General features: G+C 36.7%; 1 long non-coding RNA gene across 1 annotated transcript in view; it reads left to right on the top strand.

The window, feature by feature from the left end:
- The window catches only part of LOC143272684 (uncharacterized), a 37,288-nt gene extending 11,841 nt beyond the window's left edge, over positions 1–25,447 (top strand). The window contains exons 2-3 of the long non-coding RNA XR_013050301.1: positions 23,842–23,954; positions 24,092–25,447. This is a non-coding gene — a long non-coding RNA (uncharacterized LOC143272684). The remainder of the gene's footprint in view (positions 1–23,841; positions 23,955–24,091) is intronic.
- Positions 25,448–26,161: the final 714 nt, after the last annotated feature.

Raw genomic sequence — 26,161 nt, forward strand, 5'->3', positions numbered from 1 at the left:
ATTGCTATCTTCCTGAGAAAGCACAACACTGATTTCCATACTGGCTATTGGAGTTTGCACATCCATCTGCAATGGGTGAGTGTTCCTCTTTCTCCACATCCTCTCCAGCATAAGCTGTCACTTTTTTTGATATTAGCCATTCTGATAGGTATGAAATGAAATTTCAAAGTAATTTTGATTTGCATTTCCCTAATGGCTAAGGTTATTGAATATTTCTTAGTGTTTCTCAGCTATTTCAGTTTCATCTACTGAGAATTCTGCAGGGTGGTGGTTGTACCTCATTTTTAATTGGGTTATTTGTTTTCTTGATATCCAGGTTTATGGGATCCTTTTATATTTTAGATATTAGCCATCTATCAGATGTGTATTGGTGAAATTTTTTCCTATTCTACAGGCTACCACTTTGTATAAATGATGGTGATGGTATCTTTTGCTATGCGGAAGATTCTGACAGGTCACATTATTTTAGTGCCTGTGCTAACAGTGTTCTGTTCAGAAAGTCTTTTTCTGTGCCAATAAGTTCGAGGCTGTTCATCACTTTCTATTCTATCCAGTTCAGTGTATCTGGGTCTGTGTTTAGGTCTTTGATCCATTTAGTGTTGAATTTTGTGCAAGGTGATAAGTATGGATCTATTTAATTCTTCTATATGCAGCCATCCAGTTTGACCAGAACCATTTGTTGGTGATGGTGTCTTTTTATCCAGTGTGTATTTCTTTATTAAAAATCAGGTGTTGCTGGGCAGTGGTGGCACACACCTTTAATCCCAGCACTCGGGAGTCAGAGGCAGGTGGATCTTTGTGAGTTCGAGGCCAGTCTGGTCTACAGAATGAGATCCAGGAAAGGCGCAAAGCTACACAGAGAAACCCTGTTTTGAAAAAAAAAATCAGGTGTCTGTAGGTCTGTGGAATAATATCTGGGTCTTCGATTAAATTACATTGATCAACATGTCTGTTTTATGCCAATACCATGTAGCTTTTATTACTGTAGCTCTGTAGTATAGTTTGAAATCAGAGATGGTGATATCTCCAGTTGTTCTTTTATTATTCAGCATTGTTTTTAGCTATTTTGGTTTGTGTGTTTGTGTGTGTGTGTGTGTGTGTGTGTGTGTGTGTGTGTGTGTGTGTGTTTGTGTGTGTGTTTCCCTATGAAGCTGAAATTGTCATTTCAAGGTCTGTGACGAATGAAGAATTGTATTGAAATTTTGATGGAGACTGCATTAAAACTGTAAATTACTTTTGGTATGATGGCCTTTTAATACTACATTAATCTTACCAGTTGATGAACATGGGATATCTTTCTATATTCTGATGTCTTCCATTTCTTTCCTCAGAAACTTGAAATTTTTATCATACAAGTCTTTCACTTGCTTGGTTAGAGTTACAAGATATTTTATTATTTGAGTCTATTGTGAAAGGTGGTGTTTTCCTGATTCTTTCTCAGTCTGTCATTTGTATATATGAGGGCTACTGATTTTTGGAAGTTAATTTTGTATCCAGATACTTTGCTGAAAGTGTTTTTCTGCTGTAGGAATTTCCCAGTGAAATTTTTCATGTTATTTATGTATTCTATCATACAGTAATGGTGCTTTGACTTCTTTCTTTTCAATTTTTATCGATTTAATCTTCTCCAGTTGTCTTATTGTTCCAGCTAAGTCTTCAAGTACTGTATTGAATAGGGGTAGACAGAGTGAACAACCTTGTCTTGCTCCTGATTTTGGTAGAATTGCTTTGAGTTTGTCTCCATTTAAGTTGATGTTGGCTATGGGCTGGACATAAATTACATATATTATATTGAGGACTGTCTCCTCAACCATTAATCTCTCCAGGACTTTAATCATGAAGGGGTGCTAGATTTTGTGAAAGGTCTTTTCTGCATCTAATAAGATGGTCATGTAGTTTTTGTTTTTCAGTTTGTTTATATGATGGATTATATTTGTGTATTATGTATGTTTGACTATCCCTGCATCTCTGAGATAAAGTCTATTATATTATAGTGGATGATCTTTTGATGTGTTTTTGAATTGTTTGCAAGTATTTTACTGAGTATTTATGTTCATAAAGGAAGCTGGTCTGTAATTATCTTTCTTTGTTGGGTCTTTATGTGGCTTGAGTATCATGGTGAATGTAGCCTAGTAAAATGAATTAGGCAAGGCTCTTTCTGTTTCTATTTTGTGGAAAAATTTGAGGAATATTGTTGTTAACTCTTAACAGTAGAATTCTGTGCCCAAATCCTCTGACCTTGGGCTTTTTTGGTTGAGGGACTTAATGACTCTTTCTATTTCACTAGGAGTTATACATCTGTTTAAATTGCTTATCTAATTTTGACTTAGCTTTGGTAAGTGGTATGTATTGACAAAATTATTGTTGTTTTTGTTGTTGTTTTTTAGATTTTCCTATTTGATGGAGTACATATTTTTAAAGAATGTCCTTATGATTCTCTGGATTTCCTCAGTGTCTGTTATGTAACCCTTTTTGTTTCTGGTTTTGTTAATTTGCATATTCTCTTGGAATGTTAATTTGGATAATGATTTGTCAATCTTATTCATTTTTGTTAAAGAACCAACTCTTGATTCATTGATTCGTTTGTTTCTATTTTATTCATTTTAGCCATGAATTTGATTATTTCTTGGTGTCTATTACTCTTGGGTGTTATCTCTTCTTTTTGTTCTAGAGCTTTCAGTCAGGTGTGCAGTTAGGTTGCTAGTATTCATTCTCTGCAATTCTTTTCATATAGGTATTTAGTGCTATGAACATACCTCCTATAACAGCCTTCATCGTGTACATTGTGTGTAGATGTAACCAACCGTCTTATTAAATAAGAAACACAGAAACAATGTAAAAGAGAAAGCCAAGAGGTCAGAACTCAGAGCTAAAATCTCACCCTTCCTTCTGCTGTCCCAGCTTCCCGTAAAAGAGCTATTTCCTGTGTGTAAGTCGATTTTCCAGTCATTCTGCCTTCTCATTGGTTGTAAACCCAAACACGTGACTGCCTCGTCACTGTCTGAATGTACAGCCCCCTAGGTCTTAAAGGCATATGTCTCCAATGCTGGCTGTATCCCTAAACACACAGAGATCTATGGGATTAAAGGCGTGTGCCACCACTGCCACATTCTTGCTATGGCTCTAATAGCTCTGACCCCCAGGCAACTTTATTTATTAACATACAATCAAAATCACATTTCAGTACAATTAGAATACCACCACAATTGTGAGTTGGGTATGTTGTGTATTCACATTATTCATTAATTCTTGAATTATTCAATTCAAGAAAAGAAAATCTTTTCTTTCTTATGTATGTCAATCCATACATAAGAAACTTTTTCATTAAGTAGAGAGTTGTTTAGTTTTTATGAGTTTGTAAGCTTTCTGTTGTTTCTATTGTTGATATTCAGCTTTAATACATGGTGGTCTGATAGGATGTAGAGATAGATTTAAATTTTCTTGTGTCCATTGAGACTTGCTTGTGTCTAAGTATGTGGTCAATTTTGGAGAAAGTTCAATGAGGTATGTTCTTTTGTGTTTGGGTGTTCTGTAAATATCTGTTAGGTTAACTTGGTTTATAGTACTAGTTAGCTCCAGGATTACTCTGTTTATTTTTTGTGTGGGTGACCTGTCCATTGGTGAGAGTAGAGTATTAAAGTATCTCACTATCATTATGTGAAGGTCAATATGTGATTTAAGATGCAGTAGTGTATCTTTTACAACTTGGCTACTACTGTGTTTGGTGCGTAGACATTAAGAATTGCAATATCCTGGCTATGACAAATAATGCTGTTGTGAACATAGTTGAGCATGTGTCTTTGTGGTATGATTGAGCATTCCTTGAGTATATGCCCAAGAGTGGTATAGCTGGGTCTTGAGACCTGTCCTTGGTGCATGGGCTGGCTTTTGGGAGCCTGGGGCCTATGCTGGGACTCTTTGCTCATCCTTGGTGTAGGGAGGAGGAGATTGGACTTGCCTCCATTGAGTCTACCAGGCTGGGCTGACTCCCTAGGGGAGACCTTGCCTTGGAGGAGGTGGGAATGGTGGTGAGAGCTGGAGGGTGGGAGGAGGGAGGATGGGGGAATCCATGGCTGATATGTGAAATTAAGTTAATTATAAAATAAAAATATTAAATAAAAAAGATATAAACAAAAGCAAAACAAAACATCAAAAAAGAATTGCAATGTCCTCTTGGTGGATTTTTCCTTTGATGAGTATATAGTGTCCTTCCTTTATCTGATTAGTTTTGATTTGAAGTCTATTTGTTAGATATTAAAATGGTTACATTAGCTTGTTTCTTGGGTCCCTTGGCTTGGAATATCTTTTTCTAACCTTTTAACCTGAGGTGATGCCTATTCTTGATGTTGAGGTTTTTGTTTGTTTATTTTTGATGGAGCATCAGGGTGAATCATGTTTTCACATCTGTTCTAGAGGGAATTGAGACTGTTGATGTTGAGAGATATCAATGTCTGATGATTGTTGATTCCTGTAATTTTGTTGCTCCTGTTGTTATTGTTGTCATTGTTGTTGTTGTTGTTGCTGCTGCTGCTGCTGCTGCTGCTGGTGGTGGTGGTGTGTGTTTTCCTTCTTTTGAATTTGCTGGTCTGAGATTATTTATTTATTGTGCTTTCTTGGTTGGAGTTAACCTCTTTAAGTTGGAGTTTACCTTCTAGTATCTTCTTTAGGGTAGGATTTGTAGGTAGTTATTACTTAAATGTGATTTTATCATGGAACATTTATCTTATTTTCTCCTTCTATGGTGATTGAAAATTTTGCTGAGTATAGTAGTCTGGGGTGGCATCTGTTTTTCTCAGAGTCTGCAGAACATCTGTCCAGGCCCTTCTGCCTGTTGGGGTTTCAATGAGAATTCAGGTTTAATTCTAATAGGTTTTTATATGTTACTTGTTCTTTTTCCCTTGCAGTTTTAAATAGTCTTCTTTGTTCTGTACATTTAGTGTTTTGATTTCTATGTTCTGGGTGGATTTTCTTTTCTGGTCCTGTCTACTTGGAATTGTTTAAGCTTCTTGTACCTTTATAAGAATGTCCTTCTTTGGGTTAGAAAACTTTTCTTCTGTCATTCTGTTGAAAATATTTTCTGCACCTTTTACCTGAATTTCTTCTCCTTCCTCTCTTCCTCTTATTCTTAGCTTTGCTCTTTTCATAGTATCCCAGATTTCTTGGCTGTTTTATACCAGGAGATTTCTAGATTTAATATTTTCTTTGACCAATGTATCTATTCTATTTTGTCTTCAGTGCCTGAGATTTTCTCTTTTATCTTTCGTATTTTGTTGGTGAAGCTTGCCTCTGTAGTTGGTTGTTGTGGATATCGCTCTGTAAAAATAAAATGCTGATTGGCCAGTAGCCAAACAGGAAGTATAGGCAGGACAAGCAGAGAATTCTGGGAACAGGAAGGCTGAGTCAGGAGCTGCTGCCAGCCGCTGCCATGAGTACTAATGTATAAGATAGTGGCAAGCCACGAGCCATGTGGCAAGGTATAGATATATAGAAATGGGTTAATTTAAGATATAAGAATTAGATAACAAGAAGTCTGCCACATCCATACAGTCTGTAAGTTATATAAGTCTCTGTGTGTTTACTTGGTTGGGTCTGAGTGGCTGCAGGACTGGCAGGTGAGATTTGTTCTGACCATGGGCCAGGCAGGACTGGAGAAAACTCCAGCTACAGTTGGTTCTCGTTCAAGTTCCTAAATTTTCCATTTCCAAATTTCCCTCAGTTTAGATTTTTTTTATTGATACCATTTCCACTTTCAGGTATTAAATGATTTTATTCATTTCCTTCCTCTGCTTATTCATGTTTTCAAAGATTTCTATAAAGGATTTATTTGTTTCCTCTCTAAGGACCACTGCCATATTCATAAAGGTTGTCTTAAGGGTTTTTACTTGTGTGCCAAATATGTTGGAATATTCAAGGGCTGCTGTGGTAGCATTCCTGGATTCTAGTGAAGACATATTTCCCTGGATATTATTGTGTTTTTACACTCATGTCTAGGCATATGTAATAGGGAAGATTGTAACTATAGGTTCTCCTATATGGTCTTGTCTTTTGGGTGGGTGTTTTGTTACTTAGTTTTCATTTCTTCTCTGTTTTTCAGGAGAGTGTGGTGGTTGTGTGTTGCCTGTAGGAAAATCTTCTGGTGTCCTGAAAGCTGTGTGCACTGGAGGTTCCAGTTAAAATATGTTTCTGGATATTGGGGTCTGAAACTTAGGAATGGAGGACTAAGGTCTTGGGAGGGCTTTTACAAGGAAGAAAGTAGAGTGTTCCTGCTTAGTAAGTCCCCCAGGTATGTGTGCAGAGAGTGAGGAGGGTCCAAAGCAGAAGATTTAAAAGAGCTGGGGATGAGACTGGGAGATTTGATTAGGATGAGCAATAGCAGAAGGTCTGCAGCTAGTCTACTTGCTTCTCTGACCAGAATGGCCTGTCAGTTCACAGGGAGTGGCTGCTGAAGCTGGGGAGTCAATAGTGAGCATCTTAAAGGGGAGTTTTAACACTACATCTGCTTCAGAATGAGGCACACAGGAAGTCCTGATGGATTTTGTTGGATACATCTAAGTGACCACTGGCATCTGAAGAGCTGAGACACTAAAGAGTGTAGGGCTGCTGCTTATATCAACATGTTCCTAGGCAGAATGATATACCTGTAATTCTTCATAAACTGATAATTTAAGCTTAACACAGCATCCTTAACAGGCTACCTGTCTTAGAAACCTACACAGAAACATTCAGAATGATTGTTATAGAAATAATTTCAGACCAGCACATCATTCTCAATTCAAAAGACTTACACAGTTGATTTCTGAAGTAAGCTTTGCTGATGTTTCATTATGGAAAACATCCTATGAATTGTACTGTGTTAAATCTAAGTGCATACTCTGATTCAGCTCCAGTTTTAAGTCACTGCTCAGAAGGACCCTCATCTGTGTGAAATATCACTGTGATGAAATGCTGGTTATAGGAAATAATTTCAAGGGCCCTACACTTCTAATTCAGAAGAAGTCATTTCTACTGCTCTGAGTGTACCTCCTTTGACCATCCAAGAGACTCCAAAATGAAATGACAAACAATTCTACTGTGTACTTTTATACATTGAATGATGTCTTACAGAATTGTCTGCTGTGGGATGTTCTGTATGTCCTGTGGGAGCCCTTCTTGGGTTCTTTGTGGCGTTACCCAGCAGGTCCATATAGAGGATGATTAGGACCATGGGCCTGAGTGCAGGTGTTTGAGATGGTCTGCACTTGGCTGTGCTGGGGGATGGTCTGTATGCTCTGATTGGTTAATAAATAAAACCTGATCGGCCGTGGCTAGGCAGGAAAGATAGGTGGGACTAACAGAGAGGAGATATAAAAGGACAGAAAGGCAGAAGGAGACGCTGCAGCCGCCGCTATGACCAGAGATGCTGCAGCCGCCGCAATGACCAGAGAGGCTGCAGCCGCCGCCATGACCAGCAGCATGTGAAGACGCTAGTAAGCCACCAGCCACATGGCAAGGTATAGATGTATGGAAATGGATCAATTTAAGATAAAAGCACAGTTAGCAAGATAAGGACAGTTAGCAGGAAGCCTGCCACGGCCATGCGTTTGTAAGCAAAATTTTTTTTTTTTTTTTTTTGGTTTTTCGAGACAGGGTTTCTCTGCGTAGTTTTGCGCCTTTCCTGGAGCTCACTTGGTAGCCCAGGCTGGCCTCGAACTCACAGCGATCCGCCTGTCTCTGCCTCCCGAGTGCTGGGATTAAAGGCGTGCGCCACCACCGCCCGGCTTGTAAGCAAAATTAATCTCTGTGTTTACTTGGTTGGGTCTGAGCGGCTGTGGGACTGGCGGGTGACAGAGATTTGTCCTGACTGTGGGCGAGGCGGAAAAATCAAGCTACAATTGTCCATCTCTTCTTTTTAAAAATGGAAGTAGACCCAACGTTCTGTTTTGTGTCCACTGAATGTATTTGTCTTCTCACAGACACATTCATCAAAATGGGTAAGATTGTTTTGTAATCCACCTCTCAACAAAGCTTACCTCTATCCAGGAATAGATTTGTGTTTAATTCTTTTTTTTCAATCCTAGTCAAAAAGGCTATATAAAATAAAATTTGGGGATCAGTGAGGAGAGTGCGATAAGTCTTACAGTATTCTAGATTAAGCTCAGCTATTTAATAAAGTATGTATATTAAATAATTGTTTTGGGCATTACAGCACCCACCTGTAATACCAGAATTTAGGGGCTGGAAGCAAGAGCATCAGCAATTCAAATTCACTGTCTATATAGATAGTTGCATGCTAGCCTGGATTATGTGAGAACCTATCTCAAAAAAAGGTGGCAAGCCTCATGGGAATAAGGAGACATACTGCTTATCTATTCCTACTGATAAGAACAGAGAGAAAATCTAGCCAGTTCTAAGGAAGGGACCTTGAAAGTAGTTATGTCCTTGTCCTTGAGCAGAAATTAGAAATGCTCTTACAGCTGGGCATGGTGGAATAGGTCTTTAATCCCAGCACTCAGAAGGCAGAGGCAGGCAGATCTCTGTGAATGCAAGGCCAGCCTGGTCTTGAGGCCAGCCTGGTCTATAGAGCAAGTTCCAGGACAGGCAGAGATACACAGAGAGACCCTGTCAAACAAACCAAACCAAATCAAAACAAAACAAATAACAACCAAAAAATGTTCTAGCTAGAGGCCAAAAATGTCAGAAGCATTTGAGGACACTAGTTTCTAGTATGCCTATTTGTCCATCTGTTTGCCTCCCTCCATACCCCTCTCTGCTATATTTCTTTTCTTTTTACACAAATGCATGGATACTTTATTATGAAAGTGTTACCAAAACTGCAATCCAGACAACCATCCTTTTTGATGAATAGCTTTGGAATTGGATGTCTGGATTTTCAAGGTGAAAAATGGATTATATTTATTATTTATTATAAGGTTACTAGTGATACTATATATTTTTTGACTTTATATGCTAAATTACTATCATAATTTTATTTCTCCTCATTAACAGTCAATTCACACTCAGACAATGCTGCTGCGGTCTATGTAAATACCCTTGTATCCTTCAAGATGTGAAAGTCAGCAAGAGCGGAGGATTTAAACCCTTCTATGTCCCAATGCCAGTCCATTTCCTCAATGTTTTTAGGGTATTGATTCTTGAGAGGGGTAATATTTCTGAGATTATTAGCCTTCAAGTCCATTGAAAGTAGAACCCTCTCTTATGGTCAGCTTTGAACTTTACCTCCTATTTCTCTGGTAATATTAAAAGGATAAATATTATGACTCTTCCTCCTTAGGATTTGAAATAGTATATAAAAAGGTGAAGATATCAGGACTTTGTTGGAGTGCATTAAGGAAAATATATATTCTCCTGGCCAAAAGAATGGAATCAGGAGTTCTACCTCTGGACTTGGTTGAAGACATTTTTATTTGCTCTGAAGATTTAAAAATAATATACTATTTTATCATCCCTTAAAAGTTAATTCACCTCACTTTTCAGTCACTTGGCCAAAGACCACCCTTCAGGTAGGCTCATTCTCCTGAAAACTTGCTAAGGTGATGTTCATTCTCCTTAATACTTGCTCAGGTGATGCAAGGAATATTTATCCTCATAATAAGACAGTGTGCTTATACTTCATAGAAACCTTTCCTACAATGCAAGTGCTTACAGATCTTCTCCAATTCAGGTAAATCTGTCTGTATTTCTGAATTCTAGCTCTAAAAGCACAACTCTTCCTCTTTTTCTGATACTGGCCCAAAACTTAAACATGCTTTAGTTGATTTTTTTCATTCATTCTCTGAAGACCACCTCCCCTTTCTATCATGCAGCTGCTTGCTTATCTCTATTGTTGAACATGGTTTCCTCTCTTCTTTCCCATATCTCTCCACCAGGCAGCTTCTATGACATAGAACTTGTTGACCCTGTTTTTCTCTCAAATTCTAATAAGATGGTCCTAGATATTCCTTCTGGGTCAGTTTTAAAATTACTTTATTAATGAAACTAAGAACACTAAAAAAAGGAATTCCAATTCCTCTGGTAACATAACTGGTTTTTGAGCAAATCAATGCCAACTTCAAGTTTGCTCCCATCCAAGGTCAAACCAACAACTGTGAAAAACCAAGTAGAGCACAAATAAAATGATTACCAAGGCTTTCAGGTTTTTTTCAATACCTCTAAGATAGCATACAGCATTGATTTCTTTTTTGTTTTATATTTTCACTAGTTCTTTGAGATTTTTGACCATCTTCAATTTCCCTCTGACAACTCTTCTCAGATCTATCCCAATTTCCTACCAAACCCAACTTTGTGTGCTATTAAAGAAAATCAAGACCAACTCATACTGTCCAAATATAGTTGGGTATGTGGTCTTCACTGGATCGTGCTCTACTTGCCAGAGGCTACTGAAAGACCCCCAGGGGAGATCTTCCTCCGGGAGAGACCCCAAACCCAAGGAACACACCGAAACCACAGATCAGATGCAAAAGCAAGAGGGTTTATTTAGACCAGGTACCTGGGGCGAAGTCTCTTGGAGGACTTGCGCCCTTTCCTAGGGCAAGGGGGACTTTTTATGGGATCCCAGGGGCAGAGGCGCGGTTACAGAAGCGAGAAGCATAGTTACAGGGTCCCTATTGGTTGTTTCAAAGAAGGCCAGGGTGAACTTGGGGTCGTATGTGTGTGGCTGATTTGGCCTTGTCCAGGCCAGCTGCTTATTCCTCAAGGCCAGGGGGCCAGCCATAAAATATCCTGATTTGACTCAACTGTCTTTCTCCCAAGGCCGCCGACCACAGTTATCTCTCTCAAGGCTGGATGGCTGGCCATAGTTATCTCTGTCAAGGCCGGGTGGCTGGCTACGGCTGTGAACTCCTGTTTTTCTGATTCCTTTAGAATGGCGTTTCTTAGGCTAAGTTATTGGGGGGGGGGGAGCATTTCATTGGCCCAAAGCCCCATGTCCTCATAATGGAGCGGGGGTCTTTCACTACAATCTTAGAGAAAACTTTCCCCATCTTCTAACAGCTAATAATTGCAGCAGCTTCACCATTAGGGGTGAAATTTTGTGCTTAGAGCCCATCTTCATGATAGGATTTGTCTGGATTGGGCTTGCACAGGCTCTATGATAACTTAGCAAAAACATTCTATTAGGCACTTACAGTACGAATACCTTTTTATTGTCATTTTCTTTTAACACTAATTTATGTGCAATACATTTATTCTAATATTTGTTGCTGAGAGCGTCTGGTAGCAATGGCTTTACCGGAGGCCATGGGAGCACACAGCAGGTGACAACTAGTGTTCAGCAGGTCGAACCACTAGATGAATAATTCTCTGGTGGGGAGTACCAGTTGTCAAAGAAGTAGGGTCACTAACTGTAAACAACTGGTTGCTTCTGTCTGTAATTTTTCTCATGTGCTACTACATTTTCTTCCCTAAAAACAAACAAACAAACAAACAAACAGCTATGGTTATTCTCTGCAATGCTTATGTGTTTATCTTATAAAAATATTCCATCTTTGGGCACATATAGCTATGGATGGTCAGGAAGATGATTTCTAGTATAATTCTGATAATACTAGAATATTTTTCATAACTGACATAGGAAAGTAACAGTATTCTCAGTCACAAAGATAGCTAATTTTAGACTTCAGAACAAAGTCAAGCCAGGCAGTGGTGGCGCAAGCCTTTAATCCCAGCACTCAGGAGGCAAAGCCAGGCAGATTTCCGTGAGTTCGAGGCCAGCTTGGGCTACCAAGTGAGTTTCAGGAAAGGCCCAAAGCTACACAGAGAAACTCTGTCTCGGAAAAACCAAAAAACAAAACAAAACAAAACAAAGTCAAAACAGACCAGCTGCCCCTGCAGAGAATAAACAAAGACAAATTCCCAGGTGTTTATTGCTGAATCAAGGTCAGACTTGAAGCAACTTTGGTAGACATAACCCTCTGCAGTAATTGATGTTTTGCACATCCTCCCAGCCTCAGTTTATGTTACAGGACTCAGGGTTCAGTCAATTAACAAGGTGTGGCCTTATTGGTGTAGGTGTGGCATTTTTGGAGGAAGTGTGTCACTGATGGTGGGCTTTGAGATTTCAAAGGCCTAAGCCAGGCCCAGTTGTTTTTTCTGTTTCTGCTGCCTTTGGATCTGGATGTAGAATTCTCAGCTACTATATCTGACTGTATGGTGCCACACTCCCCACCATGAGGATAATGAACTAAACCTCTGAAACTGTAAGCAAGCCCCATTAAATTCTTTCTTTTATAAGAATTGCCTTGGTTGTTATGTCTCTTCACAGCAATAGAACACTGACTAGGACAGATTACCTATTTACTTGTTTTTAAATGGTATTAAAATTTTAGATTTCCTTTTTTTAGACTTCAGTTTTTTCTTTTATGTTTCATGTTCCTTATGTTCTGTTTTAAAAATCTTTACCTACAACTGAGTCACAGAGATTGCTTCTTGGGCTTTCCTCTACAGTTATTATAGCTTTATCTTTACATTTATTTGTTTATCTACTTCAAATTAATTCTACATATCATGTGATATGAAGGTTGGAGTTAATTTCTTTAACAGAAATCCCTAGTTGTCTAGAAACTTTTTATTGAAAAGACTTCACTCTGCAATTGAATAATCTTAGTGATTTTGTCAAAAATCAGTTGATAATACATGAGTCTCACCAGGGCTGCCAAATGTTATAGAAATTGGAGTCCCTTGTCACTGTTCTTAGTCTTGAACATTATATATAAAGAAGAATGTACTCAGAAAGAAACCTTGTGACAATTTTATTAGAGGTTAAAAGAAAAAACCCACATCAAGCAATTTGTAAATCACAGTAGCTACCTGAAGGAGAAAGATGCAGAGATAGAAGAGTAAGAGCCACAAACTTTGAGTTAGGCAAATGAAAGATAGCTTTAGAGAAACTAAAAAAGAAAAGAAAAAGAGAAAAAGTCAAATACCAGAGAAAGCATACTTATGCTCTAGCCAGCCTCTAAAATAGACTAAAAGCAGAAAAGGGGAAAGATATACCCAACATCCTCATTGAAATTCCATACAAAAAAGATTCTAAAGATTCCACCATGCCGGGCGGTGGTGGCGCACGCCTTTAATCCCTGCACTCGGGAGGCAGAGGCAGGGGGATCTCTGTGAGTTCGAGGCTAGCCTGGGCTACCAAGTGAGTTCTAGGAAAAGGCGCAGAGCTACACAGAGAAACCCTGTCTCAAAAAAAAAAAAAAAGAATTCTGGGAACATAAAATGTACTATCCCATTAAAGCAATAATTATTCTTCTCATCTTATCAACATAGTAAAGGTGATAAGACTTCAGGATTGGTCTCTTGGCCAAATGAGTGACTAACACACCTGGATGAACTCTTAAGGGAAAATGTGGGAAAGGTTGTCTACATGGCCTCTCTTGATTAGTACAGGAAGAAGTGAAGCAGGGCGTTGGTGGCACACGCCTTTAATCCCAGGGAGGCAGAGGCAAGTGTATCTCTGTGAGTTCGAGGCCAGCTTGGGCTAGAGAGTGAGTTCCAGGACAGGCTCCAAAGCTAAACAGAGAAACCCTGTCTCGAAAAAAAAAAAAAAAAAATTAAGGAAGGGTCTACACTTGTTTGTACTTTGACCTTGAAAGAGGGAGGTTTTTTGACTCTCCCCTTGTTGGTATATAAAAAAAAAATCCCATTAGAAATAAACTTGAGACAGTTGTGGTATTGATCCAGAGCCCTCCCAAAGCTGTCCTGTTTCTCTGTCTTCTTCTTTGTCTAGGTCTATATTTTTCATATCTATTATATCTCTCAATCCTCATTGAGGATTTCAAGGACTTCAAGTTTGACAGGTTAGGCTGGTCCCAAAAATTAGCCAGTGGGAAATTTTCTGTTTTCATGTATAACACAATTGTGTATCAGGCAGTGTGGGAAGCGTGAGGCTCATGTCAAATACATAAGAAAAATTGGATCTAAGAGTCAGAAAAATATGTTCCCACAAAAAAGGACTAACCTACAGGCAAGGCCTTTCCATGTGCTGAAAACTGATTGTGTACAACTCCACATTATGAGGAAGACAAAAGATATGAGAAGACCTGGAATATTTTCTGATATTGTTTTGTTATGGGATGTGACATTGTCCCCAGCAATGTTAGTATATTAAATAGAAGAGATTCCTAGTTACAGAATTTTTTTTAAATAAAATTTGGATAGAAAGAGCCTCATCAATGTAAAAAGAAGTCTTATTAGGTTTTTCTAGTAGCTAGTTGTATCAATAGATTATTCTCCTAGTGTCCTAACAATTCCATAGCCAATTCAGGGATGGACACATTACTTTGTGCTGCAAGAGTTGTCTTTTTTGCTATTTTTCCATTTTTGACAATTATATAGCCTTGGTCCTCAAATTCAGCTTATAATTTAATATTCCAAGTATTTTCCTTTTGTGACTGATCGGATAGATTATGCCACCTAGTATTCTCCAGTTCAATTTGTTGAAAAAGTACTCATCCCCTATTATCCCAATCAACAGTACCAAATTCCTCAGGTTCCGTTAACACAAACATATGAGCATGTCCACACTATAGGTGGAGCCAGCTTTGGTGAGGCCTGTAAGGAGGCAGACAGTACACAAGAAATAGAAGTTGAATGAATACATATTAGTGTCATTATCATGAGAAAGAAAGTCATAGAAGTTATAACCTGATGGTTTTGCTCCAAGTTCGTTCTGTTTCCTAGCTCACTTTCTCAATCCATCCTCACATATGGATCTCTGCTCGTTGAGCCTATGGAGTTGCCTCTTCTTTTAGACTGGTGATCTTCATCTTCTTGAGGAATGCTTCCAGTGAGTACTGATGTTGAAATTCTGTTGTTTCATACCAGGGTTTTACATATCACTGTGGTGTTCATACCTGTTGGTCTGAGTCTGTAACAACACAAGCGATGCCATCTTCCCTCATTTTTCCACCCACACAACCATCACACAAGGACTTTCTCTTTTTATTTATTTATTTATTTATTTATTTATTTATTTATTTATTTATTTATTTAACGAATTGCCTGCTGCTTTCCAATGCTTTATGTCATGCTCATTCAAGATTTCAAACTTTAAAATATAGAGTTTTCATAACTCCATCACAAAGGGAAGCTGGAGGAACTGCTCATATTTTAATAGAAACAATCAAAGGTGTGATTTTAATTTTCCCAATAGCTTAAAAAGTTGAGTTATAAGAACTGTTTTATATTTTATGTCATAAGCAGCAAAAAATAAAAGTTTTGCAAAGACAATGAAAGGTAAGTGGAGGTGTTGTCAGTTTTAATTTCCATCAGAATACCTAAAATTACAAAACACAGAAATAAATGAGTAATTACATAATTAACCTCCCCAGAGTGTAGAAGCCCATAAGAATGCAGAGATGGAAAGAGAGAGAGAGAGAGAGAGGAGAGAGAGAGAGAGAGAGAGAGAGAGAGAGAGAGAGAGAGAGAGAGAGTCAACAGTGACATGTACTTATTTAAGGCAATTGAAGAGATAAGAGGAATAGTCATTGGTCTGAGTCCAATGGGACCATTTTGTCAGATATTAGCTATGGTATAGGAGGGATGAAAATTGATAATATGTAGTGTTTAGGATTTAGACAAAGAAAATCATGTTTGCAAGACAGAGACAGGACTATGTGTAACTGCATGGCATTGTTGAGAACCTTTGATAGCTGTAAAGGATACCAACTTATCTGCTTGATCATCCCATCTTTAATAGGGAACCAGGAAGTCCTGAGTACAATCTGATATGTGTAGTCAGATTTTTTTTTTTTACCACCCACTAGTTCCAAAGTAACCAATTCAGAGGCTGAATATTAATTATAAATGCTCAGCTGATAGCTCAGGTTTCCTACTAACTAGCTCTTACACTTAAATTAACTCATAATTCTTATCTATGCTTCGCCACATGGCTTGGTACCTTTTCTCAGTTCAGGATTCTCATCTTGCTTCTCTGTATTTGCCAGCAGCTCTCTGACTCTGCCTTTCTTCTTCCCAGAATTCTCCTAGTCTGGCTCTTGTAATCAATCTTTTCCTGCCCAGCTATCGATCAATCAACTTCTTATTATCCAATGAGAATAATACATATTCATATTGTACAAAAAGATTGTTCCACAACATTTCTCCCTTTTTGTGTAAATAAAAAAATAAGGTTTTAACTTTAGCATAGTAAAGTTGTATACAATAAAAACAGTTATTAAGTAGGAATTACAGTTACAGTATCTAGTTTATTCATATTGGACAAAATTAGAGAAAATATTTATTATCTGTTTTATCTTGGTGAGTCTACAGTTTCACATCTAATTTACCTTTTATTATAACTAAGATATCTAGTATTCAACTCCATCAAAGACCCCAGAAAGATATAATATTACCTGAGTAAGCAGGAATTGCATAGCAAGAGACTTCCAAATTAAGAGAAATGACAGACGTAGTTGGCTGCCTGGACAGTCACCAAAAGTTCCTCTGTAACATTGGGGCATCCATCTTTGGCCTACAGGCCTAGTATATCTGACAGACATTTCTCAGAAGCATATAATTTTGAAGGAATGTCCTAACTTGTATCGGCAAAGTTTGGTAGTTACTTTCTTTTGCATCCTGCTGGTCAGCTAGGATAGCAACTGTCAGTAATTGAGGCATGGGCAGTTTCTTTGCCCACATGGTTAGCTTTAGCCATAAAGAAAACAAACTCCATTTGGCGTTTCTTCTATGCCCATCATTTTCTGTGAGGCAGATTGGTGCAGATGTGTCTCATTGTTATGAAAAGCCTTAGATTATTAAACATATTAAATGACATATTCTGTTGGTCTTTGAAGTGTTTGAAAACCATGTATTTAAATATATCTATGTATGACCTTGAAAACATACCTAACATGGCTATAAGTTTGACTGTTATAGATGACTATTAATCTATATTTCTTAATATTACTTTTTTAAATGAGCTGCATAAACACAATACTCTAAACAAGAATAGAAATGTACATACAGTATAACAAAATTAACTTTAAATTTGTATCAATATACCAAAATTCATACCAATATAAAACATATAAGATCAATGGTTATTTTATATATTATATAATACATAATATATTATAGTATATTCAATAATATACCCTTTTATCCTATTATTTCTATATCCTATCCCCCTTTTTCCTTCAGAAAAATAACTTTGAATTAAACTCTTTTGTTGTTTTTTTCCTGAATATGACCAATAATGATTTATAACCAACTCCCCTTAAATGATAATAAATATCCATGACCCATTTTTTGGGAATGTGGGTGTAGTTCTCTAGACTATTTCTTGTTGATTGGGGGTGCTATTAATCTTTGGACCCTGAGAAATTTTAGGAAAATGGTTGTCTTGGCTGTAGAGGTCTGTGAGGCTGAATCATCTCAGTCAGCTGCCTTGAAGTTGTTTTGGATGATGAACTCTGAGAAAACTGCAAAAGAGGCATTCTGAGATGTTCAATCATCTGGGCCATTTGTTTTCATTGGTTTCTGGTTCCCTTGCTTTGAAAATACACAAACTTTTAAAGGTAAAATACATATATGCATTAATATAAGTATAGACCATGTATTGTATAAAGTCAGTCAAAGATGACTTTTTGTAATGTGTTTGAACAGCTAAAAGTATGTATATATTTTAAAATTTTTTATTTTATTTTATTTTACAATATAATTTAGTTCTACATATCAGCCACAGATTCCCTTGTTCTTCCCCCTCCCTCTCCACTTCCCTTTCCCCCAGCCTACCCCCCATTCCCATCTCCTCCAGGGCAAAGACTTCCCAAGGACTGAGATCAACCTAGTAGACTCAGTCCAAGGCAGGTCCAGTCCCTTCCTCCCAGGCTGAGCCAAGCGTCCCTGCATAAGCCCCAGGTTTCAAACAGCCAACTCATGCACTGAGCACAGGACCCAGTCCCACTGCCTGGATGCCTCCCAAACAGATCAAGCCAATCAAGTGTCTCACCTATTCAGAGGGCCTGATCCAGTTGGGGGTCCATTCAGCCATTGGTTCATAGTTCATGTGTTTCCATTCGTTTGGCTACTTGTCTCTGTGCTTTATCCGACATTGGTCTCAACAATTCTTGCTCATATAAACCCTCCTCTTTCTCACCAGTTGGACTCCTGGAGCTCCACCCGGGGCCTAGCTGTGGATCTCTGCATCCAGTTCCCTCAGTCATTGGATGGGGTTTCTAGCATGCCAATTAGGGTGTTTGGCCATCCTATCACCAGAGTAGGTCAATCGGGCTGTCTTTCGACCATTGCCAGCAGTCTATTGTGGGGGCATCTTTGTAGATTTCTGTGGGCCTCTCTAGCACTTCATATCTTGTAGGGTTTTTTTTAGGTTTATTTCTTTATGTCTGTAGTGAAAAATTTCAGGGGGTTTTTCTTTATCAAACCTGATTTTCTTTAACCTAGAATGATTCCACAGCCTCTCATTTCCTGTGGAAATAAAAGCATAATCTCACCCTCAAAGTAACATACCTTTTGACTTAAAATTTGAAGTCAAGATATTTAAAAAATATATAGGTTTGTTGAATGTAGCATTTTTACAATGTATTGTCTCTTACTAGCCAAAATTTTATAGATAACACAATGACATACAGGATCCAGACTCTCTATGTAATTCCATCTTTACATGGGTTATTATAGTCTTTATTATTCTACTCCCTCTTAAAGGACTTTCTACCCTTTTTCTTTTCCAAACTAAGCCTACACATATTTTTCAACACATTCTAACCTGTTTAGAGGTTTAGAGTTTTTTTTTTCTGTCTGAATCTGTCTTTACTGCATATCTGAAACCTTTTCTGTCTGCATGAGCAAAATTTAAACTGCTATGTAGCTTAGTTCATGGTGTGCTGGTGCTGGCTCCTGCCCCTCAGTTTCCTGAGAGCCTAGTCTTTTTTTTTTTTTTTTTTGGTTTTTCGAGACAGGGTTTCTCTGTGTAGCTTTGCGCCTTTCCTGGGACTCACTTGGTAGCCCAGGCTGGCCTCGAACTCACAGAGATCTGCCTGGCTCTGCCTCCCAAGTGCTGGGTCTAAAGGCGTGCACCACCACCGCCCGTCCCCCGAGAGCCTAGTCTTATGGTGAAGGAGGTACATTTACCACTAGCTCTGGGAGGCATGTTTGCCACCCCAACTGGGAAGTTTCTGGTCCATGCTGTCACCAAGTAGTATGCCACCCACTGCTCATAAACTCCATTAAGTATTTCATGGCAGGAACTCTCAAAGAGTCACATGGTTTTTGCTGCTGGCACTGAGTCAGGAAGCGGTCTCTTAAAGGAGCTGCACCTCTGCTCACCACTAGTGAAAAGAGCCCACCAAAGAAATCGTGGCTACCAAGAAGCTGTGCTTGACTCTGTTCTTGTGTGCCTAAAATCCCTTTTTAAACTTTTGTCAGGCTGTACACAGAAATTCCAGCCCCATGTTGTAGTGCCATATGTAGTCAGATGTTTCTTTTCCATGTCCATCAGATACCAGTAACCAACTCAGAGGCTGAATATGAATTATAAATGCTCAGCCAATAGCTTAGGTTTCTTACTAGCTAACTCTTACACTTAAATTAACCCATGATTCTTATCTATGCTTCGCTGCGTGACCTGGTACCTTTTCTCAGCTCAGCATTCTCATTTTGCTTCTCTGCATTTGCCAGGGACTCTCTGACTCTGCCTTTCCTCTTCCCAGAATTCTCCTAGTCTGGCTTTCATGCTCAATCTCTTCCTGCCCAGCTATCAGTCAGCCTTTTATTAGCTAATGAGAGTAATACACATTCATAGTGTAAAATGATTGTTCCACAGCAGATATGAATGACAGGATGGATTTGTTGTTTTATAAATTCTTCATCTTGAAAAACCATCAAAGAGACAGTGTTATTTTCATTTTGCATAATGGGAGTCATTTATAAAAACGGTACTGAAACAGTGACACATTAACCAGCTGTAGAACAAAATGGGAGTGGAAACATCCTTTAGTAATATTTGCACAGCATACAGTTAATTTTGCCATATTGATGGAAAGCATATTTATAATATCTTAATGAATGGTTCAGCCTAGGTTGCCCATTCACAAATAGTACCACCTGTAAAATAGGTAGAAGTTTTCTCAATGGATGACATATAGTAGACTTTGGAAACTACCCAAATAGTAGATTTTTAGAAGGATAATTATTTGCTTTAGGTTAAACTTCTGAAACACATACGTAAGACCATTTAACAAGAGATAATGATAGTTCTCTCCCTCCAGTCATGTTTTTGTAAATGGATTACATTTGTATGTAACAAAACTACAAGCATAATTCTAGAAGTTAAGTATATTTGATGATTTATTACATTTTATTGATTTTATGTTTTATTTCCCTTTGTTTCAGCAGTTTATTATAGATTAATAATTCTGATAAGATTACAATGTATAAATTAAGGTAATTTATACCTGTTAAGATTTTGAGCCTTAAAAATTACAGTCTTTGAAACAAAGTAAACTTTAAACTATAAGTACAGTCCATAAAGATACTGGGAATTTTGTTTTCTTGAAATTTTTTATAATGTATTTTTATAAGAGCTAAATTAGTTTAATAGGTCTACTATATTAAGTAGTTTATCTTATCATACAGAATATAATTACAGGAGAGAACAGTAAGATTTGTTTTTATAAAGGGATATTTATCAGAATAAAAAGATATGTGATTAGTCTTTCCCATAGCTGTAATAACTTTATCTTAGTTGTGTTTTCTATTGCTATAACAAAATGCCATGAACGAAAAGCAAGTTGGGGAGGGAAGGGTTTATTTGGCTTACACTTCCCCATTGTAATCTATCATTGAAGGAAGCCAGGACAGGAATTCAAATAGGGCAGGAACCTGGAGGCAGGAGCTGGTGCAGAAACCATGGAGGTGTACTGCTCACTGGCTTGTTCTCCATAGCTTATAGAACCCAGGACCACCAGCCCAAGGATGGCACCACTCACAATGGGCTGAACCCTCCCCCATTAATCACTAATAAGAATATATCTTATAGCCAGATCTTATGGAGGAATTTTCTCAACTTCAGTTCCCTACTTTTTAGACAACTTTAACTTTTATCAAGCTAACATAAACTATCTAGCACAGTCTCATTTAACTATTTCACTAATAAAGAATACATCTTATAGCCAGATCTTATGGAGGAATTTTCTCAACTGCATTTCCTTACTTTTAGACAACTCTAACTTTTGTCAAGCTAACATAAACTATCTAGCACAGTCTCATTTAACTATTTCCAAATGGTTAAAAGTTCACAATGTTATCAAAGATATAAGTGATTATCTTGATTTGGCATACATTTTAAGTCAAATTTTATTGCCAGGAATTAATCATGATACCCTTAGGAATTCATAAATCCTAATCCTCAAATCTCATTACAAAAATACAAACAATATTAAAGATCAGTCCGTATATTGTCTCCAAAAGCTACCATTATTATAGAAATGTTTATCAATAAGAATTTCCTAGATGGCCCTCAGGACAAATAATTTTAAAAATTCATCAAAAAAGGCAAGAAATTTAAAGAAGATACAAACAATAGCTTAATAAAATTAAGGAGAAAGAATGTAAGGAGAATAAATTCTAAGTGATGCCAAGAAAACACAAACATAAGGCTGAGGAAAATGGCAAAGACAATACTGAACTCCAGAATAGACTACATTAATGAGATAGATACATTGAAGAGGACTCAAACTAAAATGAAAATGGAATTGAAAAACCCAATAAGTCAATAGGAAACTCAAAGGAAAGCTTTACCAACAGAATGAATCAAGCAGAAGATAGAATAACAGTATTCAAAAAAGCAAAGCATATGAAAATTTCTTTAAAATGCAGGAAAGGAACATACAGAAAATGTGGGACACCATGAAAAAAAACTTTTAAATTATAGACATACATAATGGAAAAATCCCAAGTCAATGACAAAGAGCAGATCTTCAACAAGATCATTGAAGAAAACTTTCACAAACTAAGAAAGACACACATATAGAAACAAGCACACAGAACACCAAATAGGCAAGACCAGAAAAGAAACTCCCCAGTGCAAATATAGTTAAAACACTAAGTACACATAACTGAAAAGATGTATCAAACTAAAAAAGAAAACACATATACACACAAGTCACATATAAATAAATACTCCTAAGAATTAAGTTCTCAAGTGGAGATTTTTGAAAGCCAGAAGAGCCTGGAGTAATGTATTCCACATCTTATAAGACTATGACTGCCAGCCTAGACTAATATACTTAGAAAAACTATCTGCTATAACCGAAGGGTAAAGAAAAATTGTCCATGAAATGAATAGCCTAATAGAATTTATATCCAACAAATCAAAACTAAAGCAAATACAGGAAACAATATTTTGAACTAAAACCAGAATAATATAGCTGGGAGACTGTGGGAATAAATATAAAGTCATAATAATTAAAACACAAAGTGCCACTGAGAAAACAAACACCACCCCCCAAAAAAATCAACAACATGATGACCACAATTAACACACATTTTGATAATAAAGTTCAAAGTCAATGGCTTCAATTCTCCAAACAAAAGACACAGGCTGACTGAATTAATCAAGAAACAAAATCCCTCAACCTGTTGTCTATAAGAAGCATATGTTACATTTAAATGCAAGCACCGCCTTTGAGTAAAAGAATGGGCAGAAGTACTCCAACCAAATGGGACCAAGGAGAAAGCAGGGGTAGTTTTCCTAAAATCTGATGAAATGGACTTCAAACTACAACTATTCAGAAGAGATAAAGAGATCATGCCTCATTCTAACTAAGGGAACAGATAATCTAGAAGATATATCTTAATATATGCACCAAACTCACGTATCCAATTCTATTATAGATTTTAGTATTAGATTTAAAGACACATTATCAATACGTTAGTAGTGTGTGATTTCAGTACCCCACTTTTTGCAACAGTCCAAACTTCTGGACAAAACTAAAACCCAAACAAAACAAGAGAAATATTAGAATTAATTGACACCATACATCAAATGAACTTAACAGATATCTAGAGAATATCTCACTAAACACCAAAAAATACACATTCTATGCAGAAGCACATGGAAGGTTTCCTAAAGTCCTGTGACACAAAATAAATCTTTGTAAATTCAAAAAGATTGAAATGACTCCTTGTATCCAATCTGACCGCAATGTGATAAATTTAAAACTGATAGCAAACAAATCTATAGGAAATATACAAATTCATGGAGACTAAACACCTCATTGCCTACAGATGAATGGGTCCAAAATAAATTAAGAAAACATTCAAAATTTCCTAGAACTAAATAAAAATGAAGAAACAATACAACAAAATCTCTGGAACACATTAAAAGCAATTCTATGTATAGCTCTACATACCTATATTAAGAACTTAGAGCACAAACTAAAGACTTAATGATACAATTAAAGAACTGGAAAAATCAGAATAAACTAAACAAAAATCCAATCAATGACAAGAGATCATCAAAATCAGAGCAGAAATCAATGAAATATAAACAAGGAAAATTATTTAAATACTTAATGAATCCAAGAGCTGGGTCTTTGAGAAGATAAAAAAAAAGTTTGACAGATTTTTTTTACTTATCTAACCAAAAGAAAGAATAAAAAGACCCAACTGAATTGTCCAAGAGTGACTGAAAGTATAAGTAATTTGAATACATCAAGGAAATTTTCAAAATTGTTCTATGGCTCAAAGTAGTTTAAAGGAAAGTGGTTTTAACAGAGATGCAACTGGTAGAGATTTATTGGACTTTCTTGTCATATTAGCAAGTTAACGGTATGTTTAAAACATCCTGTAATGTTCAGAATCTAACCCATTTTTAATTTGAAGGTTCCAGATGGGTTTAAACTTAAAGATGAATAATTGAAACGCAGGACAGAGACTACTGAATAAAGCTATCTGCAAGATACAAAGAAAAGGGTGTAAATTGGCAGCAGCTGGAGGTAAGTCCTTTTGTTAGCCTCTAAGTGAGGCCAGCAATTTTAGTGACCGATTTCTATATTGGCAAAAGACATCAATCACTGCTTTTTAATCAATGTCTTAATTCATCTTGAAGATTTTCCTTTTCCCTTTGTTTTAGAGGTGAAGAAGAATTCCTGAAGAAAAAGAAAGCTGTGTCTGAAAAGGTTGATTGACATCATGATAGATATCAACTTCAGTGAGACAGAGAGGTTAGGATGCAAGCCAAGAGCTCCATTACATTGATTTAGAGCAGTTGTTGTCCTCTAAATAGCTAGTCCTTGCTCACACTTGTGTCTGACCTAACATCATATGACTAACAGATACAGATAGTCTGTAGTGTATAAAACTACCCCTGCTTTCCACCAAAGGATAGAAAACTGTCAGCATCTAAGGGCCATAGTAGTTTTCCTTTCTTTGTTGTACCCTTCCTAACTGATGTACCCAGGAACATATTTGCAAGTATGCTGCTATTATATTGTATCCACATGAATATTTGTTGATATATATATATATATATATATATATATATATATATATATATATGCTAGATTCCACGCATAAGAGGCATGTATTTCTCTTTCTGAGATTGTGTAACCTCACTTATCATACATTTTAAGTCTATCTATTTTCTACAATATTTAACGTAAATTTTCTTATGAGCTGTGTAATATTCTACTGTAGATATATACCAAATTTTTATTATCTGTTCATCTGTTGATGGATACATCTGTTGATGGAATTGTTGATTCCAATTCTTTTTTATAGTGAAAAGCAGCAGTAAACTTGGGGGTACAAATATCTCTATGGCAGAGTATCAAGTTCTTTGGGTATGTTTGCCTACAAGTCATATAGTAGTTTTAGTCTTTGTTGTTTGAAGAGATTCTATACTGAGTACACAATGACTGTATTAATTTATAACTCTACCAACAGAGAATAAGAGTTTCTTTCTCTATACACCTCTTCTACATTTGTTAATTTGCTGTCATATTTGTTGATGATAGCCTTTGTGACTGGAGTAAGGTAGTATCTCAATGTAGCTTTAATTTGCATATCCCTGATGACTATCACTATTAATTGCATTTTCTTTTAGATATTGAAAATATTTTTATTGCATTTGAAGACATTTTCTATAATACTTGAGTTTGACATCTTGACTAGGTAATTCATCTGCACCAGATTTCTCTGAGGCAGTTCCATTAGCCACAATGGTATTTATCAAAAATACAAATGCTAGCCATTAAATATGTCACAACTTTACCTACTTATCTACCAGCTAGGGAAAAAACAAATGTAAATGTGAATATTTAGTACAAATCGAGATTATTCACAGAGGAAAAATATATGAAACTAATTTTCCACATGTCACCTGCTTATGAATTCTTCAATATTATTATTTCACTTATTTTAAGGATAATGTTATATTATCAATATTTGATGCTTTTTTGTATATATTATAATAGTGGATGCATGGACACAGGACAAATATACACTTAAGTCATTAGTTATTTTTCATGTTTTGAATTAAAGTCTTTGATCCACTTTGAATTATTTTTTTGTATATGGTGAAAAAAATAAGCCTAATTTTATTTTTCTGCAGGTAAAAATCTAGTTTTGCCAGCATCATTTGTTGAATATACTATATTTTCTCAAAGTATATTTTTGCCTCTTTTGTAAAAAATTAAGTGGTTATATCTTTGCCATTTTATTTCTTGGTTCTCTATTCTATTCCCTCCATCCACATGTCTATTTTTACGTTGATATCAGACTGCTTTTATCACTGTAGCTTTATAGGATAATTTGAGGTCAGATGGTGTAATATCTCTATGAGTATTCTTAATTCTTAGGACTGCTTTGGTTATTCCTGGTCTTTGTAGATCACTGTAAATTCTTGTATTTTTTTTCTAAGCCCAAGAAATATTACATGGACAGTTTGTTGTAACAAGAAGAAAAGATATGTAGAAAGTATAAGGGAATGAGGAAGAACTAAACGGGCAGTGGGCACAGTTAGGAAAGAGAATGTAAAGCTAGTTGTTTTCCTAGGTCTAATTTTATCATGGATTTTTGTTTTGGTGCTAGAGAAGTACACAGCATTCATTTAATAACGGAAGGTTAAAATTTAATGTAAAGCTCCATAGCTTCTATTCTGAATGACTATTTTAACTCTTCATTGAGTTGTATAGACTTATGG

Source organism: Peromyscus maniculatus, chromosome 4, assembly GCF_049852395.1.
Source record: "Peromyscus maniculatus bairdii isolate BWxNUB_F1_BW_parent chromosome 4, HU_Pman_BW_mat_3.1, whole genome shotgun sequence".
In the NCBI taxonomy this organism is placed as follows: domain Eukaryota; kingdom Metazoa; phylum Chordata; class Mammalia; order Rodentia; family Cricetidae; genus Peromyscus; species Peromyscus maniculatus.